This window comes from Rhincodon typus, chromosome 9, assembly GCF_021869965.1.
Source record: "Rhincodon typus isolate 14 chromosome 9, sRhiTyp1.1, whole genome shotgun sequence".
Taxonomy (NCBI): Eukaryota; Metazoa; Chordata; class Chondrichthyes; order Orectolobiformes; family Rhincodontidae; genus Rhincodon; species Rhincodon typus.
In genome coordinates, this window is record NC_063340.1 from 87,606,857 (window position 1) to 87,615,375 (window position 8,519).

An 8,519-nucleotide genomic window follows, 5' to 3' on the forward strand; every position below is an offset into this window, starting at 1 on the left:
CACTAATGGAAACCAAGTATTCTAAACTGGCCTCTTATAAAGATACATTAATCTCTCCTCTACTCATAACGTACTCACCTCACATCAGGCAGAAGATACAGAAGCTTAAACACATGCACCAACAGATTCAAGAACAGCTTCTTCCCTGCCGTTATTAGACTGATGAATGGGCTTCTCTAACTTTTCCAGGTCCCACCATTGGGAGTGTGAGCAGTGACAGAGATGGCTTGCGCTTGACCATTAATAACGGTGTACAGTGACAAGGGAGAAATATCAGGTAGAAATGTTATTATGTCTGTTGTTTTCAAGGCTCCCATCTGGCCAGATATTGTGAAAATTGTTCACACAAATCTATGCAAAAGCAATAGACAGCCATATACTGTGAGTGCAGATGCAGGTCACCAAATCCGTGCTGAGTCGTGGGGCACTGGCAGGTCTGTGACTCGTATTCCCCATGTATGGGGTGGTGGCACTCATCGTTCTGGCCAAGATGCTTATGGAAATATGTGCTGTGCTGGCTGCATGTTTACTCCTACAAAAACGTGGCACCGTTGGTACCACCGGATGAATATCACCCAGAAGCAATATGCCATCTGTTCTTCTCTGGCTGCATCAGCCCTCCCTGCTTTGGTCTTGTCAAAAGGTCATTGCATTAAGAAAATCCCAGAACTCCCACTTGTGGCTGAAGACAAGATTGAGGACTACAAAAAGACAAAGGAGGATGTTTTGATGCTAAAAAAGCTGAAGGCCTAGAATGATATCAAAAAGGTTTATGCTTCCCAACGTATGTGCGCAGGCAAAGTTAAAATGAGGAACCGCCGTCGTATCCAGCAAGGGTCCATGCATTATCTACAATGAGGCATAACTCTTCTCAAAGTCAACAATTTAAATGCCCTCAGGCTTGCTCCTGGTGGCCATGTTGGGCGATTCTGCATTTGGACAGAGAATGCCTTCTGCAAGTTGGATATGGAACTTGGCGCAAACCCTCCAAACTGAAGATTGGATACAACCTTCCTATTCACAAGATGACGAACACAGATCTGAGTCATATCATGAAAAGTCCAGAAATCCAGAAGGCTCTTCGTCCCCCAAACAATTCAAATAATGTTGACCTTGCTAATGTTGATCTTGCTTTATATATCTTCCGTGCAGCCATAATTCTGTATGCTTTGCTCTGTCTAAACACTGTATGATCTATATGTTCTTGGTTGCTATAATCTGCCTGTACTGCTCACAAAACAAAACTTTTCACTGCACTTAGGTACATGTGACTATAATAAACCAAATTAGATCTCTAACTGAAATGTACACACATCTCATTTCAATCTCCTTCAGCCTCCTCTGTTCTAAGCAATCCCAAAACTATTCAACTAACTCGCGTCACTAAAGTTTTATTTTCCTGGCAGCACCTTTGTGAGCATCCTCTGTCCCCTTTCCAGCATAATCACACTATTCCTGCAATATAGTGACCAGAAGTAACATAACTGTTGTTAAACTTGTATCTTATACAGTTCCATGGCAATTCATAATATCTCATTACAGGAAAATATCACATTTACCTTCTTAACCTCCAGGAATGTAACCTTCGAGAATTTGTGACAATCTGTACCAATTTCCCTCATTTCTTCAACACACGCAGTAATTTATCATTCCATTTCAGAGTCCCATCTCCAAATACATTCCCTTACACCAATCCACATTAAACTCCATTTACACTTTTCTGCTCATCTCTGTAATTGACATCTTTCTCTTCATTATCAACAACCTGAACAATTTTTGTATCAATCAAACTAAGGAATGGGGTTAATTGGATGGTACTATCAAGCACTAGCACAGGCAGATGGGCCAAATAGCCTCCAGGCGTACTGTATTATGTTAGGATTAGGTCTTCCTGGTTTGGTTTTAAAGGGGCATCAGAGCATCAACTGTTGGAAAAAATCATGCCTTGACGATGAAATGTGAGGAATAGTTGAGAGACTGAATCCAGGCTGACCATCTGAATGTAGTATCAAAGGAGGGCCGCACTTTCCTGCCTTTCAGATGAGACGTAAATCTGTAGCTTCACCTCCCCTCTGGGTCAGTGTTAAACATTTCCTGGCATTATTTGAAGAAGAGCATTGGATGCTGATATTCATCCATCAGCCGGTGTCATTGTAACAGGATATCTGATCGCTATTACCGTGGGAGCTTGCTGTGCACATGTCTGCTGCCCAGTTTCCTCTACCACAACAGGAAAATCATTTCAAACATGGCTCACTAAATGTAAAGAGCATTGGGACATCCCGAAATGCTGAAAGGCCCAATGGAAATGCATTAATGCATTATCATTTATTTCAATTACACAGCCACAAAAAGCAAGATACTTTCCTGACAATTGTAAAAAGCAAGGGGCAGGATTTTGAATGAAACAAATGCCTCACAATTGGGCCTGAGCTATAGACTGAATTGGAAGCAGTTAGTGTTGGTTCTAAACGTGAGTGTAAGAAAAAAAATGATGAATTATTGGATCACATAAGCCTGTCTGTATGTGTCTCCTTCTGGCTCCCGTTAAGTAGTCAGTACTGTTTCTAATTTTCTTGGCTCCACATTTTAAATGCACAGAAATGGACCCACGGTAGGAATACTGCCATAAATATTGTAAAACACTGCACATATATTTTAGTTTTCAGATTCAATTAACACAATTGTCATGAGGTTCCAGTTCCCAACAATTTATATTTCAATGAAACATGAAGTCTGTATTTTATCATCTTACTTTTGAAGAGCTTTGTCCCTAACATTTAAATTGTAGAACTATTTGAATCAAGAATTAAGTCAGAAATCACATGACACCAGATTATAGTCCAACAGGTTTATTTGAAATCACAAGCTTTCAGAGTGCTGCTCCTTCATTGCACAGCAAGATCCCACCAAACAGCAATGGGATAAGGAGCGGATAAACTTATTATTTTTAAGTGATGTGAGTTGAAAGATACATTTTAGCCACATTGTCAGGGTAAATCGCTTGTCCTTCTTCAAAGTTGCACCACACAGTTGTTTTTACTCAACTGAGGCCCCTCCATTCTGTAAAGTCACTTCATCTGATGAAGGAGCAGGGCTCTGAAAGCTTGTGATTTCAAATAAACCTGTTGGACTGTAACCAGGTGTTGTGTGACTTCTGACTCTGTCCACCCCAGTCCAACACCGGCACCTCCACATCAAACCTAGAATTGGTATTCTTTGCCTTGATGGTGATTTCAGATTAGGATTACCTCCCTGTAGCAGTAATATTTAACTTCTGATATAGAATGATACTTTGACCACTTTGACCTCAAATACCCTCACAGGCAGTGCATTCCAGACTCTCACCACCCTCTGGGTGAAGAAATATTTCCTCAAACCCACTCTCAACCTCCTGCCTTCCACCTTAAACTTATGCCCCCTTGTTATTGACCTTTCAACTAAGGGGAACAGCTGTTTCCTATTCACCCTGTCCATGTCCACCATAATCTTATATAACTCTATCAGGATTTGCTTCAACCCCCTCTGCTCCAAGGAAAACAACCTGAGCTTACCAAGCCTATCTCCATCCCTGAAATGCTCTAGCCCATGCAGAATCCTGGTGAATCTCCTCTGTCCCCTTCAGTAGAATCAGTGGAGTGTGTAAAATAGAAGCAGGGAGGTTGTTTCCACTGGCAGATGAAACTAGAACTCAAGGGCATAGCCCCAAAATTAGGGGGAGCAGATTTCAAGCTGAGTTGAGGAAGAATTTCTTCACCCAAAGGGTTGTGAATCTGTGTATTCCCTGCCCAGTGAAGCTGGTGAGGCTACCTTGTTGAACGCTTTTAAGGAAAAGATAGATCTTTGAACAGTAAAGGAATTAAGGAACAAAAACAAAGTTGCTGGAAAAGCTTTCGGGTTCTGAGGAAGGGTCACCAGACCCGAAACGTTAACTCTGTTTTTTCCTTCACAGATGCTGCCAGACCTGCTGAGCTTTTCCAGCAACTTTGTTTTTGTTCCTGATTTACAGCATCCACAGTTCTTTTGGTTTTTAAAGGAATTAAGGGCTCTGGTGAGTGTGTGGGTAAGGGGAGCTGAGGCCATGAAAAGATCAGCCATGAACGTATTGAATGGTGGAGCAGGCTCGACAGGCCAGATACAAAAACAGAAGTTGCTGAAAAAGCTCAGCAGGTCTGGCAGCATCTGTGAAGAAAAAATCAGAGTTAACATTTCGGGTCCAGTGACCCTTCCTCAGGACTGATGGGAGCTGGGAAAACATCGGTTTATATGCAGAAAATAGGGAGGGGGATGGAGTAGGGAGTAAACGATAGGATAAAGGATAGAGCCCAAAGAGAGACAGGAGCAGTTGGATTGACAAAGAAGTTGATAAGGATCTGGCTGAGACAGTGAATAGCTGTTAATTGGGGACAAAATCAGAAGTTGCTGCAATAGCCCAGCTGGTCTGGCAGCATCTGTAAAGAGAAAATCAAAGTTAACGTTTCGGATCCAGTGACCCTTCCTCAGAACTCAATGTTGTTAATGGGGACTGTTAGTGACTAACAACAGATGGTGTGTAATGTGTTATGTGATAACAAGGCCTGGTGTGTGGGGTGGGGGGCTAGGACATGGAAGAGTTTAGGCCCTAAAATTATTGAACTCAATATTGAGTCCGGAGGGCTGTAGGGTCCCCAAGTGGAAAATGAGGTATTGTTCCTCCAGCTTGCGTTGGGCTTCACTGGAACACTGCAGCAAGCCAGCGACAGAGATGTTGGCCGGGGAGCAGGGTGGTGTGTTAAAGTGGCAGGCAACAGGTAGTTCAGGGTCTTTTTGTGCGAGCAGAACATAGATGTTCTGCGAAGCGGTCACCAAGTCTATGCTTTGTTTTCCCAATATAGTGGAAACCACATTGTGAGCAGCGAATGCAGTAGACTAGATTCTGGGAAGTGCAGGTGAAGTATTGTTTCACCTGGAAGGTATGTTTGGGCCAGATAGCCTACTTCTGCTCCTATTTCATGTGCTCTTATGTTCTTACATCCTCCTTGTACTCTTCTTCAGAGCTGGACTCAAATATTAACTCTATTTTCTTCCCACTGATGTGACTAGATCTGCTGAGTACTCCTATAATCAGGGGTGCCAGTCAGTACAGGATTGAGGGAGAGCCGTTCTGTCGGAGGCACCATCGTTTCATGAAATGCTGAGCCAACTCTAAGCTAGGGGTTTAAGAAGAGTCTCAACTGAGTAAAAAGTCCCTACAACGTGGCCGGGGGAGGTGATGGCCCAGTGGTATTATCACTGGACTGTTAACCCATAGACTCAGATAAGATGCTGGGGACCCAGGTTTGAATCCTGCCACAGCCGATGGTGGAATTTGAATTCAATAAATATCTGGAATTAAGAGTCTAATGGTAATTGTGAATCCGTTTGTCGGTTGTTGGAAAAACCCATCTGTTTCACTAATGTCCTTTAGAGAAGTAAACTGCCATCCTTACCTGGTCTGACCTACATGTGACTCCAGACCCACAGCAATGTGGTTGACCCTTAATTGCCTTCTGTGCAATTAGGGATGGGCCAAAAAATGCTGGCCTAGCCTGTGACACCCTCAATCTGTGAATGAATAAAGGGGAAAAAAAAATGAATCCTTCAACTCACATCACTGAAAATAATGTGTATCTGCTCATTATCCCATAATGTGAGATCTTGCTATGCAACATTGGCTGCTGCATTTTCTGCTTTACAACGGCGACCTTTGCTTCAGAATTTGCTGTATCTGCAACAGAGCACTCCATGAAAATCTCTCAATGTGTTTCCCATATAAACCTTCTCCACTTTGGTCAGTCCCAAACCAGGGGCCCCCACAGTTCAGGAAGTAAAAATCTTTGACCTCTTCTGGGTTGCTTTGAGGACAAACCGAAGGCATTTTGGCTTTGCCCAGGACAGTTGAGAGTTCTGACAACAGCAAGAGGCGGCACATCTGAAGAAACAACTGTGTTACATCATTGATTTCGTGAAGAAAGGAGGAAAACATGCCCCATCTACATCAATGGCGCTGAGATGGAGAGGGTCAAGAGCATCATGTTACTAGGAGCAACCATAGCAAACAATCTGTCCTGGTCTTCCCACGTAGATGCCACGGTCAAGAAGGCACAACAATGCCTCTTTTTCTTCAGGAATTTTGCTCCATGGAAAGCATTCTATCTGGATGCATCATGGTTTGGTATGGCAGCTGCTCTGCCCAGGACCATAAAAAGCTACAGAGAGTTGTGAACACAGCCCAGACCATTATGAAAGCCAACTCTCTATCTATGGACTCCATCTACACTTTTTATTGCCACGGAAAGGCAGCCAACATTATCAAAGAACCCTCCCACCTTGGTTATAATCTCTTCCAACCTCTTCCACTGGGCAGAAGATACAGAAACTTAAACAGACGTACCAATAGGTTCAAGAATAGCTTCTCCCCCGCTGTTATTAGACTTCTCAATGGATCTCCCTAATTTCCAATCTACTTTCTTGCTTTTGTGCACCTCCTGTGCAACTATAACCCGATATGCCTCACTCTGTCTACATACCCTATGATCTGTATATACTTGCATGTTAAAATCTGCCTGAACTGCATGCAAAACAAAACTGTTCACTGTACTTAGGTACATGTGGCAACAATAAATCAAATTAAGTCAGAAGAAAACATCACTACATGAGTTCTGGACCAGTTTAGAGATAATTAGGGTTTACACTAAGTGTGTTAAAACAAAATAGATTGTTGCATGACGTGAGCCAAACTGTATGTGTCTCCTTCTGGCTCCCTTCAGTAGCCAATGTTACATCTAATTTTGTTGGCTCCACTCTTCAAATGAAGAGAAATGGACTCACATTAGCAGAGCTTTGCAATGTTTTTATTAATTATGTAAAAGCACTGCGTGTATTTTAAGTTTGCATTACTTCTTAAGTAATGCCTATTGGCATCAAGTCATTGGTTCCAGATCTTAGCAACTAACATCTAAGTGACACAGTTTGTATTTTGTTATCTGGCTGATTTTTGTCTTGAACTTTCAGATTTCTCAACCATTTTGATCTAGACTTGACACCTATGACCACTACATTCATTGTAAACTGAGGAAAACCGTTTGAACTTTGCAACATTTAAAATTTGGGTCCAAAGTTGAAATTCCCACTACAAAGCATTTATCTCTCTCTCTCTCTCTCACACACATGCACACGCACACACACACACGCGCACACACACACACGCACACGCACATGCACACACACACACACGCGCACACACACACACACACACACACACAGACACACGCACACACACACACACACACACACGTACACACACTAACACTCACAAACACACACACACACACACACACGCACACACACGTACACACACTAACACTCACAAACACACACACACACACACACACACGTACACACGTGCACACACACACACAGACACACAGACACACACACAGGCACACACAGGCACACACACACACACGCATACTCACACACACACATGCATACTCACACACACACACACACACACACATATGCACACACACATGCGCACTCACATGTGCACACATACACACACATGCACACGCACGCACACACATATGTACACACACTCTCACACAGACACACACAGAAACACACGCACATACACACACAAACATACATGCACACACACCCACTCTCACACAGAGACACACACTCTCTCTCTCACACAAACACAGACACGCATAGACACACATATCCATAAACACCCTCTGTGTTAGTTAAATCCTAACCAATATTTATCCATGAGATGGTGCAGTGATAATGTCCCTACCTCTAGGTTCAAATCTTACCAGCCCTGGAGGTGAGCCCTAGCATGTTTGAGCAAGTCAATTTTAAAAAATAACTTCTGTGATTTGGGATCTTGTGGTGCAGTGACAGTGTTCCTACATCTGGGCTACAAGGTCCAAGTTCAGCTCCCACCTATCAATATATATGTCATGACATGTCCATAGGGTGATTGAAAATACCTATAAATGTACACAGCCCATGTGTATACTGAGACTGAAGGTCATGAGGGTTTTATTCTATGTTTTAACTGAGCTTTACTGTTTATGTAGTTAAAGGTATTTTTAAGTATTCTGAAGAAGAGTCACAGGACCCAAAACATTTGCCCCGTTTCTCTCTCCACAGACCTACTGAATTGTTTTCTCCCCCCAGCAATTTCTGTTTTTCTTTTCTGATTTCCAGCAATTCTTTAAGTTTTTTTATATCTGAGATGTTATTACAAACCTTTGGAGCAGGTGGGGTTTGAACGCGAGAGCTCCTGGTCTAGGGGCAGGCACATTCCCAAGGCACCACAAGAGAATGACTCGATCTTCATATCTCTGGGCTGAGGGTGGCTAAACATTCAGTGTTTAAGGCTCGAGATAGTCAGACCTGCCGATGCTGAAGAATCTGAGATAACACAGTGTGGAGTTGGAGGAACGCAGCAGGCCAAGCAGCATCAGAGGAGCAGGAAAGCTGACGTTTCG

The 8,519-nt window shown here is 43.0% G+C and overlaps 1 pseudogene; it reads left to right on the plus strand.

Moving 5' to 3' along the window:
* Positions 1–222: 222 nt before the first annotated feature.
* LOC109923514 lies at positions 223–1,193 on the plus strand (annotated as a pseudogene).
* The last annotated feature ends 7,326 nt before the right edge of the window (positions 1,194–8,519 follow it).